Here is a 25,853-nt window from a genome sequence, read left to right on the forward strand (position 1 = left end):
AGTGCAAGGAAATAAATCGGTGCTAGACTATCAACAGCGATTTGAAGATCTATTCCATTTTGCCCCAGAGCACCTGAAAGGGGAAGTTAGTAAGGCCAATAAATTTGAGAAAGAACTCAAAACTGAGATTGGATCAGTTTTGTCAATTGTGGATATTTGGGATTATGCTCAAATGGTTGATAAGGCGAAGACAATGGAGGATAGATTCAAAGAAAAAGAGAAAGAAAAGACTCTAACGTCGCCTGGGATGAACAAAAGGCCAAATAATTTCTAGACCTATGGTTGGCCAAACAAAGTTTATCGAGGAACGAGTTCAAGCCCTACTCCAACTCTGTATCATAGGCCGAGTGTAGGTCAAAATTCTTTCTACCCCACATTCACTCGACCTGCTCAACCTACTACGAGTCAAGCGACGACAACGGCTTCGCCAGCCCGACCAGTAGCAAGTCAAGCGAGCAAGGCCTCAACACCTGGAGCTCTGCCCTTTAAGTGCTATCTATGTAACAAGGAAGGATATATGGCTAGCGATTGCAAATCGCGTGGATATGGCAACAATTCATTTAATCAGCCCTACGCTAGGCCTTTTCAGTCACGTGACAATCGGATGCAAGGAAAGGTGTATGCTTTGACAAATGAAGAAGCTGAGGCGAACCCTGACGTATTAACAGGTATGTTGCTGAACACTACTTAACTATAGAGAATAATTGGTTTACATTATGTAACCTAAATTACCTATAAAACCCTAGGTACCTTGAATATCTCAACCATACCCGCACGAGTGTTATTCGACTTGGGTGCAACCCACTCTTTCGTCTCCTCAACCTTTGTGAGTGGAATGAAAGATCAACCAAGAGATATTGGGCATGAATTAGTAGTCAGCACATCAACAGGAAGTGTTGTGAGTTTGAAGGAGGTCTATGACCCTTGTCATATTGAAATTTGTGGGAAGAATCTAACCGCACGATTAATAAAGATGGAGATAAATGATTTTGACGTGATACTAGGCATGGATTGGCTGTCTACCTATGGTGCAAACGTCATGTGTGCAAAGAAAAAGATAAAGTTTAAACTAGAAGATGGGTCAGACTTCACCTATCAAAGTGAACCAAGAAGGAAGTCCAGAAGGATAACATTATCCGCACTTCAGGTGCAGAAGTTGCTTGATGATGGATGCCAAGGCTTTTTGGCCACTGTGATAGACACGGAGGCGAAGATAAAACCCTTGGAGGAACTCCATGTTGTCAAAGACTTTCCTAATGTATTTCTAGAAGATCTGACTCAACTACCGCCGGACCGCGATATAGAGTTCGCGATTGATCTGATTCCTAGTGTAGCATCGATATCCAAGGCATCGTACCAGATGGGGCCAATAGAGCTGAACGAGTTACAGGTTCAACTCCAAGATCTATTGAAGAAGGGATTTATACGACCCAGTGTATCACCCTGGGGAGCACATATGCTATTCGTAAAGAAGAAAGATGGAAGCATGCAGCTGTGTATCGACTACCGCGAGTTGAATAAACTGACAATTAAGAATCGATATCCCAGGAGCTGATGAGGCTTTTGGGATCCTTTTCCTCTGAGTCCAATGTGGTAGTGCAATGGTTTCATCGCTAGTGGGATAAGAGGATGATGACTGATTCGTCCAGCCGTGAAGAGTTGGATCAGTAAGCAACATGTTTCATCCTTTATCTCTTGGGGAACACCTTGTTTAGCACCAACGGTATGAGGATCCACATCTCCATGGTGTGGTACCTCAAGGATCTGTCGAAGGTAAAGAGGTTCAACTGGGTTGGAGCGGGATATGCCCACATACTGAGGACACTAGATCCCTTGGCCTTGCGGTGCACCCAGTGTGTCGGCAACACTTGGTTCGTACCAGAGGTAATCTATTGTTCCTTTCTTGTACTTTGATTTGTAGCTATTGTTTGTACTGATATCTGTCTACTTGATTGCAATGCTGGTGCTATGACCATTTGGGAGTGCAAGCTCCCAGGTTGGTATCCCGAGACAACTCCTTTTTTCCTAAGGCGGGGATGTGGTTATCTGATAACACCCACCCCAAGGAGAGGAAAGTACCGATGACGGTGGTGAGGGAATTGGTGGACTAACTCTCCCCACAAGAGGAAAGATTTTGTTCTATTTCTACCCTGTCTTGTTCTCTTTTGCTTTTGATTTTTTACTCTGACTTGAATGTATCCTGTGTTAATAGGTTGTATGGCAGCCATCGAGTCTCTCGAACTGGGTGTGCAGGCTAGATTGGAGGCTACTAGGAGGCCCGTGCCATGGCACATGGTCTTTGTGGGGCCATCTGGGCATGCCTGGTATCTAGGGACCAAGCCTATAGGTAATGGCCTGGTGTCAAGAGGCCTTGTATTCCTATGAGGCCTCCTCGCTTCATGCTTGAGCCAGAGAGACTCTCCAAGAGGGAGATGAACTGGTTCATGGAGGGCATTGATGCACGACCCTTTGTTGAGCACAACTCATAGGGACGTTACCGTAAGTACAGGGCGAAGGAGCTCATGTGTGTCAGGCTCACTCCTTCGGATCTGCGGGTAAGTATTAAATCCTTTTGCTCTTACTCTTTCTATTGCTTATTTTTCTGTTGACTAACTGCTTGGTGATTTTAGGCCCCAACTGGTCTCAAACCTTATGAGGCTGGGGAGACCACTGATACTGCTGCTGCTACTGGCATGCGTGAGGCCACCTCATTCGACTCTAAACCTGGGGTAGTACCTTCCCCTACTGGCAATACTGGTGTTAGATCGTTGATGTGCCATTATGTTCTCATAAAGTACCTGACGCTTTCTTCCCAGTGCCGGGGTGGTATTTCATCTATTAGGGCATGGAGGTGCCTATCCCTCATCCTTCTTCTTCTGTTGTCGGCTTCCCTTGCGGCTTCGACTTTGTAAGTACCTTGATTCTTCTTTTATAATTCCTTCCTTGTGTGGCTAGCTAACCATCGATACTGGTGTAGGTCCCTAGTTATAGGTATGATGACCTATTGGGGATGGTCGCTGGGCTTAAAGAATTGGCTGCCTCACAAAGTGAGAGGATCCTTCAATTGGTAAGTAGCAGTTCTTATTGTGCTGATACCTGCATGGTTAGTATATACAATTTAAAATATATGGATGCTAATGCTTGTCATGTAATGCAGGAGGGTAACATTTTGGGGTACGAGGTGACTACCAATCGGCTCCAGAAGGAAAGGGATGAGGCTTTAGCTGCTCAGGCTACAGAGGCTTATGTGCTTGACCCTCCGGTCATTTAGATTGACGATCCTGTCGATGGCTAGGACGCGACGGTGGATGATGAGAAGGAAAAGTGCAGGAGCAAGAGTGATGATGAGGATGATGAGGATGATGATGAGGAAGGTGATGGGTCCGGATAGAACATGGATGATAGAGATGATGTTGATGGAGGACAGTAGTTGTGTCACCGCTTTTTTTTTTTTTGAAAGTGTATGGATGACTTGAAGGATGAACAGCTTCGGGCCTTTAAGCCCTGCAAGTATTTTGAAATGATTTTGGTTAATTGATTTTTAATCCAAACTTTAGATTTTTGATCAATTAGTTATGTGGATAGGTGAAAATGCGGTGTATATACATGTAGGAAATATGGGATGGTCCATCCTGACCCTAGGATGTAGGATGGTGTGTTGGGTTGGTAGGGACCCATTGATGTAGTGCGGACTGCCCAGAAATGTGTAGGCTCAACTTAAGCTGTAAAAACACAGTTGACATCGAACTCCAATCGATCGACATTAAAGAACTTCTAGTCAACATCGAAGGAAAATTTTTGAATGTCGACAGCCATTAACTGACTGTCGAACCAGTTTAGACAGTCAAAAGGTACTGCTCGACAGTGAATCACTTTGGATTGACATCGAGCTTGATTCTTCGACAGCATGTCGATGTCGAGGGAGGCATGGTTCGCTGCCGAATCGGGGAGTTTCACTGTCGACCCAATTTTTCCAATTCTGGTTTGTTTCCTTTTTGGAATGTCCAGTTATGAGATTTTTTTATTTCCCTTCCCTTCTTAAGCCCTTGCTCGTCTTTGGGGCTATATTAAGGGACTTGGGGGAGTGTAGAAACTCTCTAATCTTTCTCTCCTTGCTCTTGGAGTGTTCTTGTAAGATTTTTCTCTCTTCTTCTATTTGCTTGTTTTCCTCAACCACTGGACAAGGCTTTGAGTTCATGGATGGATTCTAAGCAGAGGAATGACCGTGAAGCCTTGGGGAAAGTGCATCTCCAGCCTCTGATGGGTATGAAGAACATGACACTTGCATGGGACTTACTTCGAGGTGTTTCTCGCTACTGGATCCCAGAGATTCATGTGTTCCACTTTGGTACAGCCATGGTTTGTCTGATTTATGATGAATTTCATGCATACTTTCTCTCTCCTCATCATGCTACTATGATACGTCCTCTCCTGAAGGACGACTATTCCAAAGACATCATGTCCTTCTTTGGTTTGTAGAAGGAACGTCTTCCCCACTTTATGCATGGTCACCGTATTGATGTCTTGGTGATTATTCGCCTCTTTGCGGGCCAACATAGAGGTGACCATGGGTTCATTGAGTGTAGGAAGAGAGCTTCCCTGTTGATGCCTCAGTGCTGAATTCTTCTGGGTGTAACCATGTACGTCTGATGGGGCTGGGTCACACTTCTTTCTATATACCCAATCGATTGCTTCGACAATACGGATTGACTCAAGATGTACCGGAGGACTTGGTGAACTTCTATCCACCAGAATAGCTGGATAAAGAATTGGTGGGGGAACATAGCCAGTTTATGGTGACCCAAGACAATACTGAAGACTGTGGGAGTTTTTGATGATGGTGGGACTACTGCAGAGTATGAAGATTGGGTAAAGACCCAAGGAAAGAAGAAAGAGAAGACTGTAAGAAGGAGGTTGACATGGGAGTGGAAGGAACCATCAAGCTCTTCAAGTTCCAAGCGTCCCAGAGACGTAGAGGAAGATGACGATGAAGACATGAATGACCCAATTGTTCTGAAGGCCAGGATTACAAAATTGTAGAAGAAAGTGGAAGACTTGAGCTATTAGGATGTTTGATTGGCAAGAGTAACACCCTTATTTTTTCTTTTTGAATTATATTTCTTATTTTTTTTTTTGAGGTTGGACTTTTGAACTTTGAATTTGTTTGAATGATGATTTGTTGTTTTTTTTTTTTGAAACCAGTTCTGATGTTATTTCATCAAGATACCTACGTAGCCTTAAGTTTTAAGGGATCAGGTTGAACGTAGTTCCGCTGTTTAGGAAACTTCAGATGTCACACCCCAAACCACCCCCGGGAGGATTAGGTAGGTGACCCGAATTGCATAACGACAATCCACTAAATCCCATGGATCTATAAGCAGTTAATACATTCACAGACACATCCATAACATTACCACAAGTAAGATCAGAGTGCTGCAGATAATCTACAATTATAAAGGAAAAGAGAAAGCGTAGCAATATGGGAAATAATTGTGATATATATACATAAGTAAAGTTATTCCATTTCCCCCATACAACCCACAAATTGAACAGTAAAATCTGATATATACATAAGTGAAAATAAAAGTAAATATATACAGGGCGAGATAACTCAACCCCAAAAAGAAAAGAAGAAGCTAAAATAGGAAACAAGAACGGGGATAAACTCCTGACAACTCAAAAAGGAGTCCCCAAGACAAAAAGCATCAAGAGCAGCACCCTTCACAAGTCTTCATCAATAACCTCTGAGAACGCTTGCATCATCGGCACGACCTCCATTGGGGTCCATACCAATATCATCATAACCACAAGGGCTCTCCTCCTCGTAATGAGCCTCCATGGCACATCGGCATCCACCTGTAGAATCATCTAATAGAAAACATATATAACAGAATGTGAGCCTCACTGAGCCCGTGAGTAAAACATATCATCATGCATGCATATGCAACCACAATCCACATGATCCTACATGATATGCAAGTCCAGATTATTTATTAGCCACATATCATTACTGCTAAGGCAGGTTAGTTCTACTACAATCCCCAATACATGTATCCCTGGTGTGGGCTTAGTTACCCTTTCGTGCGATACACTTATTGAGTTGTCAGAGAGGACCAGTCAGCTCCAGCGCACTAATCCTTAGTCAGCCCGACCAGCCCTTTGTGATTAACCTGTGAGGTAACCAACTTAATATCAAATTCACCATTTCGGTGCTTCCCGGCATGTAGCACGAGGATCAACTTTGTTTGGCTTATAGCCATAAATCACCTATCGGTGCTTCCCAAGCATGTAGCTTGAGGCTTCCCAACTTATAGCTCGAGGCATCCCAGCATATTGCCGAGGCTCCTCGGCGTAAATGCCTGAGGTTTTATGGTAGTCCTCACATGCATCCAATACCTTAACCCCTGTTGGCAAGGGTGCATAGCACGGGTAATGAATCTCTATCCCCATGTCTATATGGCATCATATGAGTCAGGTGGTGTCAACCGTATCGCATACTATGGGCTACCACAAGCCTCATTTCCAAGCCGACTACGACATCTAGTCTATCAATCACAATCATCATGATATATCCAAACAGAGTTGATCAATAGTCACACGATGTGTAATAATTATGAAATTGTTATTGATCAAGTAACACAACATTATAATTAAAGAATTTATTGCCTGCATAATAATATTGTTACACGTACATACATGATAACATTTCACTCACTTGGGTTTGGTTCTATGAAATCAGTTGTAGTTTCAGTTCTGGCTGCAGTCTGGCATTATACCTCGAGCGCAGGATCAAACCCTAAGTATAAATAAAAAATATGTCATTTAGTATCCCAATCTATTTTGGATGTCCTAGGGTTGATCTAGGCTCACTGGGTTGACTCGGTACACAATTGGACATCACTTGGAATTCTCTGGGCCTTACACTAGGCCTTAGGTCTAAGTCCCGGTGCATCATTCGGAGAATGTGGTCTAGGGGCAGAATGGTTATTTACACCTGCTGAACATGGCTCAAAGTCATAACAGCCTTACAACACTGATCCCAATTCGGCAATGCTGTAAGACCAACACAGATAAGGTTTTCAAGCCTTGCAGGCCCACTTGGGCACCCAAGGTATCCATCCTTATGGACAGATGTGAGGAGGGGTATTTTGGTCATTTACCACCTCCCTGCACTGTTTACAGTCCATGGGTGGAGGTCCCGAAAGCAGATCAGCAAAATTGCCCCATTTTATTCTCTGGGCAATGTCTGCATCGCCCAGTGCATCGCCCAGAGCCTACTTAACACGTGAACATGCTCCAATTCCTAGGTTGAGGCTTGCATCGCCGTACCTCTTAATCATCTTACTCATAGGAGTGGTGAGAGGTATATAAGAGAACTTTGCTAAGGGAACCCTTTTTCGGTCCTATTATCCTTTAACCAGCATACATCATGTAGGGATTTAGAGCCCAACGCTTAGGACACGACATAACAACTGTAATATTGTTTGAGAACCGAACCGGTACTTGGTTGAACCTGTTCTTAATTAGCCTGATCAACCTTGATCTTGTCTTGGGCTTGCTCTACCATATTGCAGCTTTTGACATTTTGGCCAACTTAGAACTTGATCAACTTAGCGCCCACACTTACTAACCCTTGTTTGAGATTTGCGTGCTTGTTGTGAACTTATTTGCGCATCATCTTACATATCATACTTCTTTTAGGGTGACATATTAGGAGTACGAGGTTTGCCATAGGACTAGTTCTTTCCCAACCTACCTTTTTGGTCTAATCATAACCCTACCTTTTATTAGGAATCATTACTTCGGGATGGCAAGATACTGGTTCTGTAACTAGTTAGACCAGAGTCGGAAGGAGACTAATTCGTGTTTTGAACCCCCTCGAACCAGAAATGGTTGACAAAGCCATCCGAGCTAATATTGAGGAACTCAAGACCTAGATGCACCACTTAGTTGGCCTATTGACCAAGCTATCAACAAGTGTCCCTGCTCCGACCAGTCTAGACCAGAGTCATACTTGACTTCACGAGGTTCCTCATAAAACCCCAATTTGGCCTTAGAAGATGAGATCATCACTTCTGGATTACAACCTACTATGGACTCGGTCGAAACCTGACTCTTGAAGCAAAAAGTCGAGAAACTAGAACATGCTATGAAAAATGTGAAAGGGGTGGAAGATCAAATGATAGATTCTGAGGGACTTTGTTTCTTCCCTAAAGCATGTTTACCCAAGGGTTTTAAGTAAAAATCTAAGAAATTTGATGGAACTAGAGACCCACGAGCCTACCTTAGGGTATATGTTGGCCAGCTGAGAATTCAAAACTTTTCTGAACAATAGATGGGCCAAGCATTCCAAATGTCTTTGACTCGGCCCGCCTTGAGATGGCTCATGTCCCTAGACTCTTCTCAAACCTGCACTTGGGATGACATGGTGAAAGCCTTTAAGAACCAATATTCGTATAATACTGAGATGGAGTTGACCCATCAAGATCTGAAAACTACCAAGCAAGAGGCTAACGAGGGGTTCACCCAATACTTAATGAGGTTCAGCTCCAAGGCTGCACTGATGTGGGACCGGCCCATAGAGAAGGAACAAGTCAAGATGATCATCAAGAACCTCCAGATATCTTATAAGACTCATCTGTTTGCTCAGCCTTCGACCACCTTTGAGGCTTTGTTTGAAGCCGGTCAACAAGTTGAAGACGCCTTGAATCCTCCCAACTTGATCCAAGGGAATCCCAAACAAGGCATAACTTTGAACTACCAGCGAACTGGGGGTGGGTAAAAAGGCCTTTTCAAACAAGAACACTGAGGTGAATATGATAGCACCAACCATAGAGGCTCCACTTATGATTGATAATAATGCCCCAAGGGCAGGGGTCAACCGTCAAAGAAGACAATTCACGGATGTAGGCATGCCATTGAGCCTAGTCCTTAAGAAGCTGATCCAAAAAAGACTCTTAACTAAGATCCAACCGGTTGACTTGCCGAACCCATTACCCAAATGGTACAAACCCAACCTTTCTGTGAGTACCATTAACAAAATGGGCATTCAAGTGATGAGTGCTACCAACTGAAGCATGCAGTCCAAGATCTGCTTGATGAAGGGAAGTTTGCAGTTCAATCAAATCAACTCAATGTTCAAACCATTCCCCTTCCACAGCATAATGGAAGTTCTAAGTCCATTAACAATCTTGAAGAGGAGGGCAAACTCATTAATTTGCAAGCCTTGATCACACCGGTTAAAAACTAGCATGATCCTCCCGTTACAATGGACTGTAGAATTGATCCAAGCTCTGATTGCCCTTGTTCTAAGCAAAAGCTCTGCCTGACGATGTCCTTATAATAAACATAGGGGTTGACAGTGATGAGGATTTTCAAGATTTTGATGAAGAACATTCCAATCAAGAGGAAGAAATTCCTGTCGAGTCAATACCTGAGAGGTGCCTAAATGAAGAAGGTCAAGAAGACTATTATGTTGATGTTACTACTGACGAGCAATTCTATGACCCACCTCATGGTCCACCCTCTGGCCCGATTGAAGTTAATCTATCACATGATCATACCCAATAAAGAAACAGACTTGCTGCAACCGTCCAACAATTGAGACATGCGATCACAGCACTTCATCATGGTCATTAGGAGCAAGATGAAAATCTATACAACATCTTAGAAAGGAAACATCACATCATGAAGGAGGCCGACTTGTCTCTTAGGGCCCATGTTGCAAGAAGCCCACACCTGTTTGGACATCATAGTCCAAGAGCATATTGGCAATATGAGCGAGTTGAAGACATAAGGACCTTCCAGGGATGGCTTGAGAGCTCAAAACTCTGGCCTAATTCATTCGAGGACACACCAGAGATATGGACAATCACTGGCAAGGTATGCAAACATTCCTTAGAGAACGCCAAGATCAAAATGAAGAGCTAGTTCAAGAGGGTTGGAACATTATTACGGCCCAAAAAGAACGAATGGAAGAGCTCCACGAGGTGAATCGGAGAATGGATGAACGAAATTGGAGACTATGGGATAGGCACACTAACCTTTGGAATAGTGTCTGAGATCAAATCAAGGCCATCAATGAACTAGTCCAAGGGTCCAATGAGTATATTCTTCAACACGTGCCTGGCGAACTTGACATGAAATATAGAAGACAAACTAGCTTGCCCTTTCCTTGCCATGAAGATGAGATCTTTGATCATCTCAAGGAATTAGATGAGGAAACCCGAACAATCGAAGCCATGATATGGGGACTATACAACAAGCTTCAAGAACTCACCCCGACTACCGATGAACTCGAAATCAATATGCTTAAGTGATCGGGAATCAGACGGGTCTGATCAGGATGTCGACCACCTTCTAGACAAGTTCGATTCCAAGCTCTGTTTCCCATCTGATGAAGAATATAACAATGCCAACACCAGAAGTGGGAAGAATTTCAACCCAGCCCGGCTCAATGTCGATAACCCAGTTTAGTTGGCAAGGAACTAGAACCAAAATCAGAACCATGCTACCATTGAACCAGAAAATGAGGTTCTGAAACACCTCAAGAAAACTCAAGCTAACATCTCAATCTGGAGATTGTTAACCGGTTCTCAAACCCATAGAAAGGCAGTCCTAAAAGCATTGGCTAGTGTACATGTGCCAATCGAAGCTGAACCAACCCAACTAGCCAACATTGTAGGAGCTCTCTATGTGGTCAAGACTGTCATGTTCTTTGGCAAAGACCTTCCACCTGAAGGGACGAACCATTCAAAGGCGCTTTGTGTCACTGTTGATTGCAACGGAAGTCGAATCCCTCAAATCTTAGTGGATAATGGCTCAGCCTTAAATGTCTGCCCACTACGAACTATCCAACACATAGGAATTAGGCGTCATAAAGATAGGATCCTCACAGAATCATGAAAAGAAAATTAGAGCACTGATGTCTTTCGCCGGGCAGACTTGATGAGACAGGGAAATAATTAAAATTAAATAACAAGTTTTATCTTTTTTTGACGAGGGAGTTGTTTATTGATAGGAATGACCCGAATAGTATCCCGAGGGCTTCGATTTCACTTGTTGAAGAATGTCTTTCCTTTGCAAAACTTGTATATGGCTAGAACGGATAATTAAACTATACAATCAAAAGTAAGAAGGTTATATTCGCCTGAAGCGGATGGAGTCCTCTCTTTATCCGCCTTCGGTGGGAAGCAGTTTTTCGGTCAACTCTTTTTTTGGGTTGGGATGCAAAATTCCATTACCTTAACCAAGCCTTGCTTGTCAAATGGGCTTGGAATAATTAAATGTGTTCATGGTTATGGTTAAATGTAATGTGTCGAATAGATAAAATCATAAAAAAATTCATAAATCAAGTAAGGAAACCGAGAAATCCCCTTTTTTATTCTTTTATTCCTAGCGTCCAGGATTACATCATGAGGCAGAGGCGAAGGCTCTTTTACTTATGTTTTCTCATATGAATCTCTTATCTCCAGCTATTAGAGATCCCATTTCCGTACCAACTCAAGACCCATCAAAGTTACGGTCCTCTACACAAGGAGTGAGAGCCTACAAAAACACCCGAAGGAATGTCATTGGGATTCTAAACACCGAGATCATCATGGGCCCGACCAAGTTCCAAGTAGAGTTCCAAGTCATTGACATTCCTTCATCTTTCAACATGCTCCTTAGAAGGCCATGGCTTCATGCAGCCAGAGCAGTGCCATCCTCTCTCCACCAGAAGCTCAAGTTCATAATCATCGATAATGTCATCACCATCTTGGCTGATCCTGAGGCGATAAGCATGCTAGCCAATGTAGATGCTAGCAAAGAACCAAACTCTCAGCTAGCTGGTTTTCAGTTCGATACTGTGTGTGCTACATACTCAGTACAACCCCTAAGGGAGAAGCTTCCCCTTACCCAATTGAACACTCACAATGTAGCAGTCCCAAACATGCTCAAGAAAATGGGGTATTATTCGGGTATGGGCCTTGGAAAGTCACATCAAGGAATGTCGGAGCTCGTCTTACCCTCTCACAACAAAGAGTACTTTGGTCTAGGTTACACCCCGACCAAAGAGGATCTCTTCAAACGGGCCTAGAAAGAGAAACAGAAGGGGAGAGAAGCTTACTTGAAAAAGCTATACAAAGAAGACCCTGCAAAGTACAAGGGGGTAAAGAAGTCGAACAGCCCAAAAGTTGAGGTAAATGTCACTATATCTTACCCTACAACTCTCAATGGATATTTCATCAAAGAAGGGGATACCCTCCCTTATTGTGGATTTAATGAACCATGGTACAATGAAACTTCTCAACAACTAATGCCAGGACTTGAAATCTTCTTTACGGATCAAATGGACTGGTTGGAGATCCTTCAAGAAGATCATGTGGACTCTAACAAAGGTTGGCAAGATGAAGTGGCTTCTTTCCAACTTGAAGACCTTTTCGAAGGAGTGATCACAACGCTAGATGGCCCTGAATATTAGAATCCAAATCCGCAAGCGATGATCTACCCAGCTAAAGGAGCAATACTCAATTGGACCCAATTTTTGGAGTACCGCTTCTATGAAGACGTCGACAGTTCTATTCCTACCCCTAGTTTACATTTCAGCTCTTCTAGTTCCAGTTCTGAGTCCAAGTCCAATTCTTCCTCTAGTTCTTATGAGTCCATGTCTAAGTCCGATGTTACCTTGAGTTTGATTTCAATGAATTACTTTCTTCTCATTACATTGTGCCTCTTCTTGCTTACATAAATGAGGATGAGATGTTCAATGATCCTCTACCCGATCTCCTAAAAATAATTCAAAATGAGGAACAAAAAGCTCAACCCATCCCCGAGAGCTTTAAATCCATCAATTTAAGATCATTAGATCTGCCAAAAGAAATAAAAATCGGCTCAATTTTGAATGAACAAGAGGTCCAACCTCTTGATTAAACTTTTAAAAGAATTTATGAAAGTATTTGCATGGTCATATGATGACATGCCCGAAATTGACACCAATATTGTCACACATCGTCTACCTTTATACCCTGGGATGAAACCAGTAAAGCAAAAACTTAGACGAATGAGACCAGAATGGATCTTAAAAATCAAAGAGGAAGTCGCCAAATAACTCGAAGCAGGATTCTTAGAAGTGACTGAATACCATGAAGGGTTGGCCAACATTGTGCCGGTACCCAAGAAGGACGAACGAGTCTGAATGTGTGAAGACTTTAGGGACCTGAATAAAGCAAGTCCAAAAGATGATTTTCCCCTACCACACATTGATATACTTGTAGACAATACGACCAAGCATGCCCTTCTATCTTTCATGGACAGTTTCTCAGGGTACAACCAAATCAATATGGGAGCCGAAGACATGCAAAAGACATCCTTCATAACTCAATGGGGAACATACTATTACAAAGTAATGTTGTTTGGACTTAAGAATACTGGGGCAACCTATCAAAGTGCGGCAACCACCATTTTACATGACCTGATGCACAAAGAAGTCGAGGTCTATGTTGACGACATAATCGTCAAGTCAAAAGAACGTGAGGGACATGTTGAAGCCTTAAGGAAAATTCTTGGAAAGAATTAAGACATACAAGCTAATGCTAAACCCCCAGAAGTGTGTGTTCGGAACCATGACTGGAAAACTCTTAGGCTTCATAGTCAGCCACAGGGGCATTGAGGTCGACCCCACCAAGATCAAGGCAATTCTGGATATGCCACCACCTAAAACCGAGAAGGAAATTAGTGGATTTCTTGGAAGAATACAATGCATCAATCATTTCATTTCTCAGTTAACTATGGTGTGCGAACCAATCTTCCAGTTACTCAAGAAGAGTGAACCAAAGGAATGGAATGAACAATGCCAGGCAGCATTCGACAAAATCAAAGAATACTTGGCCAACTCACCAGTATTGGCACCCCCAATATCTGACAAACCCTTATTATTTTATTTATCTGTAACAGACACGGCCATGGGAGCAATGTTGGCCTGACATCAGGTAGATGGAAAAACAAAACAGGCCATATACTACCTAAGCAAAAAGTTTGTGGACTACACCACTCAAAAAGGTCTGCACGGGTCTGATCTGGGCCACAAGGCGGTTGGGGCATTACATGATAGCCCACCAAGTATTTTTAATCTCGAGGATGGATCCAATCAAATACCTATTCAAGAAGCCCGCCTTAACGGTAATATTAGCACAATGGTTGCTCTTATTATCAGAATTTGATGTCAAACATGTTACATAAGAGTCAATCAAAGGACGAGCAATCACTGATTACTTATCAGCACATCCAACCCTTGAAACCAGACCGTTGGAAGATATATTTCCCGATGAGGACATTCCACAACAGGAACCAGAAGAATCCGATATGGTCTGGCAATTTCTATTCGATGGAGCAGCCAATCACAAGGGTTGTGGAGCTGGTATACTACTAATTACTTCAGACGAAACCCATATGCCATGGGGGTTTAAGCTAAACTTTGAGCACACCAACAACATGGCTGAATACGAAGCTTGCGCCATAGGACTTGACGCCACCACATAAAAAAGACTCAAGAGGCGAGAAGTCTATGGGGATTCTTCCTTGGTCATATTCCAAATGCAAAGAAAATAGAAAACAAAGAATGATAAATTAATTCCCTATCAAGAACATGTTGAAACACTATCCAAGAAATCAAGGAGATCACTTTCTCCTATTTTCCAAGAGATAATAATCGGTTCGGAAGACCATGCACTGGCCACATTGGCATCCATGGTTGAGATGGATTCCAAAACAAAAGTACATCCATTTACAATCAACCTCCGACATCAACCAACGTACATTATTTACATCCATGCCTTGGCGGTCAACGGAACACCATGGTATGCAAGCGTAGTGGATCTCATCAAAGAAGGAGGATACCCTAAGGATGCTACAACAAAAAAAAAGCATTTCTTGAGGCGATATGGTACACAATTCATTCTATTGGAGGATATCCTATATAAGAGGTCGTATGACAGAGTACAACTGTTATGTGTTGATGAAGAACAATCAAAACTAGTTATGGATCAAATCCACCAAGACATATGTGGGCCTCACATGAATGCAAGGATGATGGCCAAAAAGATCCTTAGACTAGGATATTATTGGAACACCGTGGAAGCCGACTGTGCACAATACATGAAGAAGTGTCACAAATGTCAGATATTCAACAACCTCATACACACGCCGCCATCAGAGTTACATACTCTAAGCTCTCCCTGGCCATTCACCGCTTGGGTTATCGATGTCATTGGCCAAGTGGTCCCTAAGTCATTTGATGGTCACGAATACATCCTGGTCGCCATTGACTACTTCACTAAGTGTGTGGAAGCCCAATCTTATGCCAAACTCATGGCAGCCAATATGGAATCTCTCACGAGCTCATATCAAACCAGGGGTCACATTTCAGAGGAGAAATGAAGAAATTATGTGATACGATGAACATTCAAAGGCATACATCATCACCTTGTAGACCTCAAACTAATGGTGTAGTAGAAGCCGCCAATAAGAGTATCAAGAGGATAATACAGAAAATGGCCGACAAACACAATGATTGGGCTGAGAAATTGCCCTACACACTATGGGCATACAGAACATCCATCCGAACTTTAACTGGGGCAACACCCTACTCACTTGTCTATGGAATGGAGGCGGTGCTTCCGGTCGAATTGGAGGTACCCTCTCTTTGGGTCAAGATGGATAGCGGGATCCTATAAGCAGAATGGATCAAAACTAGATTCTAAGAACTAAACCTCATTAAGAAAAGGATGCGTGCCATGGATAACATGAAGAAGTACCAAACAAAGGATGATACAAACATTCAACAAGAAAGTAGTGCCACATTAATTATCCATTGGCGATTTAGTACTCAAAGAACAACGAGCCCCCATACACGATCGGCAAGCAAGTTCAGGCCCAATTGGAATGGCCCTTACATGATCAAGGAAATTCTACCCGGCTAAGCAGTATGAGTAGTGGATCTAGATGGGATCGAGCTCCCTTATCTGACAAACATGGATAAGCTCAAGAAGTACCATGTCTGAAGTTTCCTAAACAATGGAACTACGTTCGACCTGATCCCTTAAAAACTTAAGAGTACCTAGGCATCTTGGTGAAACGACATCAGGACCGGTTACATCACATCAAACAAAAAGAGCAAAAAATATAACGAATCAACTTCAAAGTTCAATCACAAGTTCAAGCAAAAAAAAGAAACAAAAACAAAATATAATGCAAAACTAAAAAAAAAAAAAAGAGGAACTACTCTTGGCAATCAAAATATCCTAATAACTTAAGTCTTCCACCTTCTTCTGCAACTTTACAATCCTTGCCTTCAAAACCACGGGGTCGTCTGTCTCCTCAACAACATCTTCTTCCACTTCTCTGGAACGCTTGGAACTTGAAGAGCTTGAAGTCTCCTTTTGCTCCCATGTCAACCTCCTCCTTTCAGCCTTCTCTTTATTCTTTCCTTTAGTCTTCACCCAGTCTTCGTATTCAACAGTCATACCACCATCTTCAACAGCTCCCATAGTCTTCAAAATTATCTTGGATCACCATAAACTTGCAATCCTTCCTGCCAACTCCTTGTCCAATTGTTCCGGTGGATAAGAATTCACCAAGTGCTCAGGCACATCTTAAGTAAGTCCATACTATCGACACAGTCGATTGGGTATATAGAAAGAAGTGTGACCTAAGCCCATCAGGCACACATTGCTACATCCAGAAGAATTTTGCACCGGTGCATTGACATCCCACCAAGAGCATTGCCAACGGATGTCGTTAGAAGGAATGTGGGATAAAGCACGCTCCCAAGAAACCCATTGGTGATACTCCATCACCACCGAATGGAGACGATAATGTTTGATTTTAAAATCTCCTCTCATTGGCTTCACGAACTGCACCCTCTCATAAAACCAAACCTGCCATACAAATGGAAGGAAGGGTAATTCCAAAAGCGTGGTAGAAGAAAGAAAATCACAAAGGAAAAGAAATACCTGCAACAAGTATGGGCTACCAACAAAATCTTCACTATGAGGAGTGTGACTTTCACACAAGATATCCAACCCCCTCATCATTTCCGCCAGGACAGCAGGAATGATGTCACCCCCTCGATGGATTATCTTAACAACCTCCATTAGTACCGGGGAAGCACCACGAGCACCAGAACGAAGAAGGAATTGAGCAGCTACACAAAACAGGAAAGCCCTCTACCTACACTCTATGAAACCATGGTCACCCCTAAGTTGGTCACCAAAAAGGCGAATAATCACAAGAACGTCAATACGGTGACCATGCATACAGTGGGGAACGCGTCCTCTCTCTAATCCAAAGAAAGACATCATGCCTTTGGAATAGTTGTTCTTCAGAAGAGGACATACCATAGCACCATGACAGGAGGAAACCGAAATAAAACTTTAAAAAAATGTTCAAAAGGGAATGCAACAAAAGGACTTCCCAGGAGGTCACCCATCCTAGTACTACTCTCGCCCAAGCACGCTTAGCGGCGGAGTTCTGATGGGATCCGGTGCATTAGTGCTGGTATGATTGCACCCGCCAGGATTACGCCACCTAATTCTCTTATACTTCATCCAGGCAAGCCCCGTTATCCGATTTTTCATACTATAACAATGATACATACAAAAAAGGGCCGGGGAAGCCAAAATAAAACTTTAAAAAAATGTTCAAAAGGGGGTGCAACACGAGGACTTCCCAGGAGGTCACCCATCATAATACTACTCCCGCCCAAGCACGCTTTACTGCGGAGTTCTGATGGGATCCGGTGTATTAGTGCTGGTATGATCGCACCCGCTAGGGTTACGCCACCTAATTCTCTTATACTTCATCCAGGCAAACCCCGTTGTCCTATTTTTCATACTATAACAATGATACGTTCAAAAAAGGGCCGAGGAAACCAAAATAAAACTTTGAAAAAATGTTCAAAAGGGGGTGCAACACGAGGACTTCCCAGGAGGTAACCCATCCTAGTACTACTCTCGCCCAAGCGCGCTTAACTACAGAGTTCTGATGGGATCCGGTGCATTAGTGCTGGTATGATCGCACCCGCCAGAGTTACGCCAGCTAATTCTCTTCTACTTCATCCAGGCAAACCCCATTGTCTGATTTTTCATACTATAACAATGATATGTACAAAAAAGGGACGAGGAAACCGAAATAAAACTTTAAAAAAATGTTCAAAAGGGGGTGCAACACGAGGACTTCCCAGGAGGTCACCCATCCTAGTACTACTCTCGCCCAAGCCCGCTTAACTGCGGAGTTCTGATGGGATCCGGTGCATTAGTACTGGTATGATCGCACCCGCCAGGGTTACGCCACCTAATTCTCTTATACTTTATCCAGGCAAACCCCGTTGTCCGATTTTTCATACTATAACAATGATACATACAAAAAAGGGCCGAGGAAACCAAAATAAAACTTTAAAAAAATGTTCAAAAGGGGGTGCAACACGAGGACTTCCCAGGAGGTCACCCATCCTAGTACTACTCTGGCCCAAGCCCGCTTAACTGCGGAGTTATGATGGGATCCGGTGCATTAGTGCTGGTATGATCGCACCCACCGGGGTTATGCTACCTAATTCTCTTATACTTCATCCAGGCAAACCCCGTTGTTCGATTTTTCATACTATAACAATGATACGTACAAAAAAGGGCCGAGGAAATAGAAATAAAACTTTAAAAAAATGTTCAAAAGGGGGTGCAACACGAGGACTTCCTAGGAGGTCACCCATCCTAGTACTACTCTCACCTAAGTGCGCTTAACTGCGGAGTTCTGATGGGATCCGGTGCATTAGTGTTGGCATGATCGCACCCGCCAGGGTTACGCCACCTAATTCTCTTATACGTCATCTAGGCAAATCCCGTTGTCCAATTTTTCATAATATAATAATGATACGTACAAAAAAGGGCCAAGGAAACCGAAATAAAACGTTAAAAAAATGTTCAAAAGGGAATGCAACAAGAGGACTTCCCAGGAGGCCACCCATCCTGGCACTACTCTCGCCCAAGCACGCTTAACTGCGGAGTTCTGATGGGATCCGGTGCATTAGCGCTGCTATGATTGCACCCGCGAGGGTTACGCCACCTAATTCTCTTATATTTCATCCAGGCAAACCCCGTTGTCCTATTTTTCATACTATAACAATGATACGTACAAAAAAGGGCCGAGGGTTTAAAAAAATGTTCAAAAGGGGGTGCAACACGAGGACTTCCAAGGAGGTCACCGATCCTAGTACTACTCTCGCCCAAGCCCGCTTAACTGCGGAGTTCTGATGGGATCCGGTGCGTTAGTGCTGGTATGATCGCACCTGCCAGAGTTACGCCAGCTAATTCTCTTATACTTTATCCAGGCAAACCCCGTTGTCCGATTTTTCATACTATAACAATGATACGAACAAAAAAGGGCCGAGGAAAACAAAATAAAACTTCAAAAAAATGTTCAAAAGGGGGTGCAACACGAGGACTTCCCAGGAGGTCACCCATCCTAGTACAAGGTTACGCCACCTAATTCTCTTATACTTGATCCAGGCAAACCCCGTTGTCCGATTTTTCATACTATAACAATCATACGTATAAAAAAGGGTCGAGGAAACCGAAATAAAACTTTTAAAAAATGTTCAAAAGGGGGTGCAACACGAGGACTTCCCAGGGGGTCACCCTTCCTAGTACTACTCTCGCCCAAGCACACTTAACTGCGGAGTTCTGATGGGATCCGGTGCATTAGTGCTGGTATGAACGCACCCGCCAAGGTTACGCCACCTAATTCTCTTATACTTCATCCAGGCAAACCCCGTTGTCCGATTTTTCATACTATAACAATGATGCGTACAAAAAAGGGCCGAGGAAACCGAAATAAAACTTTGAAAAAATGTTCAAAAGGGGTGCAACACGAGGACTTCCCTGGAGGTCACCCATCCTAGTACTACTCTAGCCCAAGCGCGCTTAACTGCGGAGTTGTGATGGGATCTGGTGCATTAGTGCTGATATGATAGCACCCGCCAGGGTTACACCACCTAATACTCTTATACTTCATCCAGGCAAACCCCGTTGTCCGATTTTTCATACTATAACAATGATACGTACAAAAAAGGGCCAAGGAAACCGAAATAAAACTTTAAAAAAATGTTCAAAAGGGGGTGCAACACGAGGACTTCCCAGGAGGTCACCCATCCTAGTACTACTCTGGCCCAAGCCCGCTTAACTGCGGAGTTATGATGGGATCCGGTGCATTAGTGCTGGTATGACCGCACCCACCGGGGTTATGCTACCTAATTCTCTTATACTTCATCCAGGCAAACCCCGTTGTTCGATTTTTCAAACTATAACAATGATACGTACAAAAAAGGGCCGAGGAAATAGAAATAAAACTTTAAAAAAATGTTCAAAAGGGGGTGCAACACGAGGACTTCCTAGGAGGTCACCCATCCTAGTACTACTCTCACCTAAGTGCGCTTAACTGCGGAGTTCTGATGGGATCCGGTGCATTAGTGTTGGCATGATCGCACCCGCCAGGGTTACGCCACCTAATTCTCTTATACGTCATCTAGGCAAATCCCGTTGTCCAATTTTTCATAATATAATAATGATACGTACAAAAAAGGGCCAAGGAAACCGAAATAAAACGTTAAAAAAATGTTCAAAAGGGAATGCAACAAGAGGACTTCCCAGGAGACCACCCATCCTGGCACTACTCTCGCCAAGCACGCTTAATCGCGGAGTTCGATGGGATCCGGTGCATTAAGCGCCGCTATGATTGCACCCGCGAGGTTACGCCACCTAATTCTCTTATATTTCATCCAGCAAACCCCGTTGTCCTATTTTTCATACTATAACAATGATACGTACAAAAAAGGGCCGAGGGTTTAAAAAAATGTTCAAAAGGGGGTGCAACACGAGGACTTCCAAGGAGGTCACCGATCCTAGTACTACTCGCCCAAGCCCGCTTAATCGCGGAGTTCGATGGGATCCGGTGCGTTAGTGCCTGGTATGATCGCACCGCGCGAGTTACGCTGACTAATTCTCTTATACTTTATCCAGGCAAACCCGTTTCCGATTTTTCATACTATAACAATGATACGAACAAAAAAGGGCCGAGGAAAACAAAATAAAACTTCAAAAAAATGTTCAAAAGGGGGTGCAACACGAGGACTTCCCAGGAGGTCACCCATCCTAGTACAAGGTTACGCCACCTAATTCTCTTATACTTCATCCAGGCAAACCCCGTTGTCCGATTTTTCATACTATAACAATCATACGTATAAAAAAGGGTCGAGGAAACCGAAATAAAACTTTTAAAAAATGTTCAAAAGGGGGTGCAACACGAGGACATCCCAGGGGGTCACCCTTCCTAGTACTACTCTCGCCCAAGCACACTTAACTGCGGAGTTCTGATGGGATCCGGTGCATTAGTGCTGGTATGAACGCACCCGCCAAGGTTACGCCACCTAATTCTCTTATACTTCATCCAGGCAAACCCCGTTGTCCGATTTTTCATACTATAACAATGATGCGTACAAAAAAGGGCCGAGGAAACCGAAATAAAACTTTGAAAAAATGTTCAAAAGGGGTGCAACACGAGGACTTCCCTGGAGGTCACCCATCCTAGTACTACTCTAGCCCAAGCGCTTAATCGCGGAGTTGTGATGGGATCGGTGCATTAGTGCTGATATGATAGCACCCGCCAGGGTTACGCCACCTAATACTCTTATACTTCATCCAGGCAAACCCCGTTGTCCGATTTTTCATACTATAACAATGATACGTACAAAAAAGGGCCGAGGAAACCGAAATAAAACTTTAAAAAAATGTTCAAAAGGGGGTGCAACACGAGGACTTCCCAGGAGGTCACCCATCCTAGTACTACTCTCGCCCAAGCACGCTTCACTGCGGAGTTCTGATGGGATCCGGTGCATTAGTGCTGGTATTATCGCACCCGCCAAGGTTACGCCACCTAATTCTCTTATACTTCATCCAGGCAAACCCCGTTGTCTGATTTTTCATACTATAACAATGATACGTACAAGAAAGGGCCGAGGAAACCGAAATAAAACTTTAAAAAAATGTTCAAAAGCGGTGCAACACGAGGACTTCCCAGGAGGTCACCCATCCTAGTACTACTCTCGCCCAAGCACGCTTAACCGCGGAGTTCTGATGGGATCCGGTGCATTAGTGCTGGTATGATCGCACCCGCCAAGGTTACGCCACCTAATTCTCTTATACTTCATCCAGGCAAACCCCGTTGTCCGATTTTTCATACTATAACAATGATACGTACAAAAAAGGGCCGAGGAAAACGAAATAAAACTTTAAAAAAATGTTCAAAAGGGGGTGCAACACGAGGACTTCCCAGGAGGTCACCCATCCTAGTACTACTCTCGCCCAAGCACGCTTAATCTGCGGAGTTCGATGGGATCCGGTGCATTAGTGCTGGTATGATCGCACCCGCCAAGGTTACGCCACCTAATTCTCTTATACTTCATCCAGGCAAACCCCGTTGTCCGATTTTTCATACTATAACAATGATACGTACAAAAAAGGGCCGAGGAAATCGAAATAAAACTTTAAAAAAATGTTCAAAAGGGGGTGCAACACGAGGACTTCCCAGGAGGTCACCCATCCTAGTACTACTCCCGCCCAAGCACGCTTAACTGCGGAGTTCTGATGGGAACCGGTGCATTAGTGCTGGTATGATCGCACCCGCCAAGGTTACGCCACCTAATTCTCTTATACTTCATCCAGGCAAACCCCGTTGTCCGATTTTTCATACTATAACAATGATACGTATAAACAAGGGCCGAGGAAACCGAAATAAAACTTTAAAAAAATGTTCAAAAGGGGGTGCAACACGAGGACTTCCCAGGAGGTCACCCATCCTAGTACTACTCTCGCCCAAGCACGCTTAACTGCGGAGTTCTGATGGGATCCGGTGCATTAGTGCTGGTATGATCGCACCCGCCAAGGTTACGCCACCTAATTCTCTTATACTTCATCCAGGCAAACCCCGTTGTCGATTTTTCATACTATAACAATGATACGTACAAAAAAGGGCCGAGGAAATCGAAATAAAACTTTAAAAAAATGTTCAAAAGGGGGTGCAACACGAGGACTTCCCAGGAGGTCACCCATCCTAGTACTACTCTCGCCCAAGCACGCTTAACTGCGGAGTTCTGATGGGAACCGGTGCATTAGTGCTGGTATGATCGCACCCGCCAAGGTTACGCCACCTAATTCTCTTATACTTCATCCAGGCAAACCCCGTTGTCCGATTTTTCATACTATAACAATGATACGTACAAAAAAGGGCCGAGGAAACCGAAATAAAACTTTAAAAAAATGTTCAAAAGGGGGTGCAACACGAGGACTTCCCAGGAGGTCACCCATCCTAGTACTACTCTCGCCCAAGCACGCTTAACTGCGGAGTTCTGATGGGATCCGGTGCATTAGTGCTGGTATGATCGCACCCGCCAAGGTTCCGCCACCTAATTCTCTTATACTTCATCCAGGCAAACCCCGTTGTCCGATTTTTCATACTATAACAATGATACGTACAAAAAAGGGCCGAGGAAACCGAAATAAAACTTTAAAAAAATGTTCAAAAGGGGGTGCAACACGAGGACTTCCCAGGAGGTCACCCATCCTAGTACTACTCTCGCCCAAGCACGCTTAACTGCGGAGTTCTGATGGGATCCGGTGCATTAGTGCTGGTATGATCGCACCCGCCAAGGTTACGCCACCTAATTCTCTTATACTTCATCCAGGCAAACCCCGTTGTCCGATTTTTCATACTATAACAATGATACGTACAAAAAAGGGCCGAGGAAACCGAAATAAAACTTTAAAAAAATGTTCAAAAGGGGGTGCAACACGAGGACTTCCCAGGATGTCACCCATCCTCGTACTACTCTCGCCCAAGCACGCTTAACTGCGGAGTTCTGATGGGATCCGGTGCATTAGTGCTGGTATGATCGCACTCGCCGAGGTTACGCCACCTAATTCTCTTATACTTCATCCAGGCAAACCCCGTTGTCCGATTTTTCATACTATAACAATGATACGTACAAAAAAGGGCCGAGGAAACCGAAATAAAACTTTAAAAAAATGTTCAAAAGGGGGTGCAACACGAGGACTTCCCAGGAGGTCACCCATCCCAGTACTACTCTCGCCCAAGCACGCTTAACTGCGGAGTTCTGATGGGATCCGGTGCATTAGTGCTGGTATGATCGCACCCGCCAAGGTTACGCCACCTAATTCTCTTATACTTCATCCAGGCAAACCCCGTTGTCCGATTTTTCATACTATAAGAATGATACGTACAAAAAAGGGCCGAGGAAACCGAAATAAAACTTTAAAAAAATGTTCAAAAGGGGGTGCAACACGAGGACTTCCCAGGAGGTCACCCATCCTAGTACTACTCTCGCCCAAGCACGCTTAACTGCGGAGTTCTCATGGGAACCGGTGCATTAGTGCTGGTATGATCGCACCTGCCAAGGTTACGCCACCTAATTCTCTTATACTTCATCCAGGCAAACCCCGTTGTCCGATTTTTCATACTATAACAATGATACGTACAAGAAAGGGCCGAGGAAACCGAAATAAAACTTTAAAAAAATGTTCAAAAGGGGGTGCAACACGAGGACTTCCCAGGAGGTCACCCATCCTAGTACTACTCTCGCCCAAGCACGCTTAACTGCGGAGTTCTGATGGGATCCGGTGCATTAGTGCTGGTATGATCGCACCCGCCACGGTTACGCCACCTAATTCTCTTATACTTCATCCAGGCAAACCCCGTTGTCCGATTTTTCATACTATAACAATGATACGTACAAAAAAGGGCCGAGGAAACCGAAATAAAACTTTAAAAAAATGTTCAAAAGGGGGTGCAACACGAGGACTTCCCCAGGAGGTCACCCATCCTAGTACTACTCTCTCCCAAGCACGCTTAACTGCGGAGGTCTGATGGGATCCGGTGCATTAGTGCTGGTATGATCGCACCCGCCAAGGTTACGCCACCTAATTCTCTTATACTTCATCCAGGCAAACCCCGTTGTCTGATTTTTCATATTATAACAATGATACGTACAAAAAAGGGCCGAGGAAATCGAAATAAAACTTTAAAAAAATGTTCAAAAGGGGGTGCAACACGAGGACTTCCCAGGAGGTCACCCATCCTAGTACTACGTCGCCCAAGCACGCTTAATCGCGGAGTTCGATGGGAACCGGTGCATTAGTGCTGGTATGATCGCACCCGCCAAGGTTACGCCACCTAATTCTCTCGATACCTCATCCAGGCAAACCCCGTTGTCCGATTTTTCATACTATAACAATGATACGTACAAAAAAGGGCCGAGGAAACCGAAATAAAACTTTAAAAAAATGTTCAAAAGGGGGTGCAACACGAGGACTTCCCAGGAGGTCACCCATCCTAGTACTACTCTCGCCCAAGCACGCTTAACTGCGGAGTTCTGATGGGATCCGGTGCATTAGTGCTGGTATGATCGCACCCGCCGAGGTTACGCCACCTAATTCTCTCATACTTCATCCAGGCAAACCTCGTTGTCCGATTTTTCATACTATAACAATGATTCGTACAAAAAAGGGCCGAGGAAACCGAAATAAAACTTTAAAAAAATGTTCAAAAGGGGGTGCAACACGAGGACTTCCCAGGAGGTTACCCATCCTAGTACTACTCTCGCCCAAGCACACTTAACTGCGGGAATTCCGATGGGATCCGGTGCATTAGTGCTGGTATGATCGCACCCGCCAAAGTTACGCCACCTAATTCTCTTATACTTCATCCAGGCAAACCCCGTTGTCCGATTTTTCATACTATAACAATGATACGTA

At 43.9% G+C, this 25,853-nt stretch overlaps 28 non-coding genes and 4 pseudogenes across 28 annotated transcripts; all 32 read right to left on the reverse strand.

Moving 5' to 3' along the window:
• Window positions 1–17,430: 17,430 nt before the first annotated feature.
• LOC122644461 lies at window positions 17,431–17,549 on the reverse strand. The gene has a single exon (XR_006330391.1). It is a non-coding gene; the product is annotated as a 5S ribosomal RNA (ribosomal RNA).
• Window positions 17,550–17,685: 136 nt separating this feature from the next.
• On the reverse strand, window positions 17,686–17,804 carry LOC122644425. Its single transcript, XR_006330354.1, has one exon. It is a non-coding gene; the product is annotated as a 5S ribosomal RNA (ribosomal RNA).
• Window positions 17,805–17,940: 136 nt separating this feature from the next.
• LOC122644454 lies at window positions 17,941–18,059 on the reverse strand. Its single transcript, XR_006330382.1, has one exon. It is a non-coding gene; the product is annotated as a 5S ribosomal RNA (ribosomal RNA).
• Window positions 18,060–18,195: 136 nt separating this feature from the next.
• Window positions 18,196–18,314, reverse strand: LOC122644379. Its single transcript, XR_006330315.1, has one exon. It is a non-coding gene; the product is annotated as a 5S ribosomal RNA (ribosomal RNA).
• A 136-nt stretch (window positions 18,315–18,450) lies between these two features.
• Window positions 18,451–18,569, reverse strand: LOC122644469. The gene has a single exon (XR_006330396.1). It is a non-coding gene; the product is annotated as a 5S ribosomal RNA (ribosomal RNA).
• A 136-nt stretch (window positions 18,570–18,705) lies between these two features.
• LOC122644477 lies at window positions 18,706–18,824 on the reverse strand. Its single transcript, XR_006330404.1, has one exon. It is a non-coding gene; the product is annotated as a 5S ribosomal RNA (ribosomal RNA).
• A 136-nt stretch (window positions 18,825–18,960) lies between these two features.
• Window positions 18,961–19,079, reverse strand: LOC122644475. The gene has a single exon (XR_006330402.1). It is a non-coding gene; the product is annotated as a 5S ribosomal RNA (ribosomal RNA).
• Window positions 19,080–19,201: 122 nt separating this feature from the next.
• On the reverse strand, window positions 19,202–19,320 carry LOC122644470. Its single transcript, XR_006330397.1, has one exon. It is a non-coding gene; the product is annotated as a 5S ribosomal RNA (ribosomal RNA).
• Window positions 19,321–19,634: 314 nt separating this feature from the next.
• Window positions 19,635–19,753, reverse strand: LOC122644447. Its single transcript, XR_006330376.1, has one exon. It is a non-coding gene; the product is annotated as a 5S ribosomal RNA (ribosomal RNA).
• A 135-nt stretch (window positions 19,754–19,888) lies between these two features.
• Window positions 19,889–20,007, reverse strand: LOC122644484. The gene has a single exon (XR_006330410.1). It is a non-coding gene; the product is annotated as a 5S ribosomal RNA (ribosomal RNA).
• A 136-nt stretch (window positions 20,008–20,143) lies between these two features.
• Window positions 20,144–20,262, reverse strand: LOC122644472. The gene has a single exon (XR_006330399.1). It is a non-coding gene; the product is annotated as a 5S ribosomal RNA (ribosomal RNA).
• A 136-nt stretch (window positions 20,263–20,398) lies between these two features.
• LOC122644479 lies at window positions 20,399–20,517 on the reverse strand. The gene has a single exon (XR_006330406.1). It is a non-coding gene; the product is annotated as a 5S ribosomal RNA (ribosomal RNA).
• Window positions 20,518–20,653: 136 nt separating this feature from the next.
• Window positions 20,654–20,771, reverse strand: LOC122644328 (annotated as a pseudogene).
• Window positions 20,772–20,891: 120 nt separating this feature from the next.
• On the reverse strand, window positions 20,892–21,008 carry LOC122644315 (annotated as a pseudogene).
• A 311-nt stretch (window positions 21,009–21,319) lies between these two features.
• On the reverse strand, window positions 21,320–21,438 carry LOC122644460. The gene has a single exon (XR_006330389.1). It is a non-coding gene; the product is annotated as a 5S ribosomal RNA (ribosomal RNA).
• A 135-nt stretch (window positions 21,439–21,573) lies between these two features.
• LOC122644333 lies at window positions 21,574–21,689 on the reverse strand (annotated as a pseudogene).
• A 136-nt stretch (window positions 21,690–21,825) lies between these two features.
• Window positions 21,826–21,944, reverse strand: LOC122644337. The gene has a single exon (XR_006330275.1). It is a non-coding gene; the product is annotated as a 5S ribosomal RNA (ribosomal RNA).
• A 135-nt stretch (window positions 21,945–22,079) lies between these two features.
• On the reverse strand, window positions 22,080–22,198 carry LOC122644435. The gene has a single exon (XR_006330364.1). It is a non-coding gene; the product is annotated as a 5S ribosomal RNA (ribosomal RNA).
• Window positions 22,199–22,334: 136 nt separating this feature from the next.
• On the reverse strand, window positions 22,335–22,453 carry LOC122644465. Its single transcript, XR_006330393.1, has one exon. It is a non-coding gene; the product is annotated as a 5S ribosomal RNA (ribosomal RNA).
• A 136-nt stretch (window positions 22,454–22,589) lies between these two features.
• LOC122644368 lies at window positions 22,590–22,708 on the reverse strand. Its single transcript, XR_006330304.1, has one exon. It is a non-coding gene; the product is annotated as a 5S ribosomal RNA (ribosomal RNA).
• A 136-nt stretch (window positions 22,709–22,844) lies between these two features.
• LOC122644362 lies at window positions 22,845–22,963 on the reverse strand. Its single transcript, XR_006330299.1, has one exon. It is a non-coding gene; the product is annotated as a 5S ribosomal RNA (ribosomal RNA).
• Window positions 22,964–23,098: 135 nt separating this feature from the next.
• LOC122644343 lies at window positions 23,099–23,217 on the reverse strand. Its single transcript, XR_006330282.1, has one exon. It is a non-coding gene; the product is annotated as a 5S ribosomal RNA (ribosomal RNA).
• A 136-nt stretch (window positions 23,218–23,353) lies between these two features.
• On the reverse strand, window positions 23,354–23,472 carry LOC122644455. Its single transcript, XR_006330383.1, has one exon. It is a non-coding gene; the product is annotated as a 5S ribosomal RNA (ribosomal RNA).
• A 136-nt stretch (window positions 23,473–23,608) lies between these two features.
• LOC122644466 lies at window positions 23,609–23,727 on the reverse strand. Its single transcript, XR_006330394.1, has one exon. It is a non-coding gene; the product is annotated as a 5S ribosomal RNA (ribosomal RNA).
• A 136-nt stretch (window positions 23,728–23,863) lies between these two features.
• Window positions 23,864–23,982, reverse strand: LOC122644459. Its single transcript, XR_006330388.1, has one exon. It is a non-coding gene; the product is annotated as a 5S ribosomal RNA (ribosomal RNA).
• Window positions 23,983–24,118: 136 nt separating this feature from the next.
• On the reverse strand, window positions 24,119–24,237 carry LOC122644330. Its single transcript, XR_006330272.1, has one exon. It is a non-coding gene; the product is annotated as a 5S ribosomal RNA (ribosomal RNA).
• Window positions 24,238–24,373: 136 nt separating this feature from the next.
• On the reverse strand, window positions 24,374–24,492 carry LOC122644458. The gene has a single exon (XR_006330387.1). It is a non-coding gene; the product is annotated as a 5S ribosomal RNA (ribosomal RNA).
• Window positions 24,493–24,628: 136 nt separating this feature from the next.
• LOC122644478 lies at window positions 24,629–24,747 on the reverse strand. The gene has a single exon (XR_006330405.1). It is a non-coding gene; the product is annotated as a 5S ribosomal RNA (ribosomal RNA).
• A 136-nt stretch (window positions 24,748–24,883) lies between these two features.
• LOC122644464 lies at window positions 24,884–25,003 on the reverse strand. The gene has a single exon (XR_006330392.1). It is a non-coding gene; the product is annotated as a 5S ribosomal RNA (ribosomal RNA).
• A 136-nt stretch (window positions 25,004–25,139) lies between these two features.
• LOC122644282 lies at window positions 25,140–25,256 on the reverse strand (annotated as a pseudogene).
• A 137-nt stretch (window positions 25,257–25,393) lies between these two features.
• On the reverse strand, window positions 25,394–25,512 carry LOC122644283. Its single transcript, XR_006330267.1, has one exon. It is a non-coding gene; the product is annotated as a 5S ribosomal RNA (ribosomal RNA).
• A 136-nt stretch (window positions 25,513–25,648) lies between these two features.
• LOC122644468 lies at window positions 25,649–25,768 on the reverse strand. Its single transcript, XR_006330395.1, has one exon. It is a non-coding gene; the product is annotated as a 5S ribosomal RNA (ribosomal RNA).
• Window positions 25,769–25,853: the final 85 nt, after the last annotated feature.

This window comes from Telopea speciosissima, chromosome 10, assembly GCF_018873765.1.
Source record: "Telopea speciosissima isolate NSW1024214 ecotype Mountain lineage chromosome 10, Tspe_v1, whole genome shotgun sequence".
In the NCBI taxonomy this organism is placed as follows: Eukaryota; Viridiplantae; Streptophyta; class Magnoliopsida; order Proteales; family Proteaceae; genus Telopea; species Telopea speciosissima.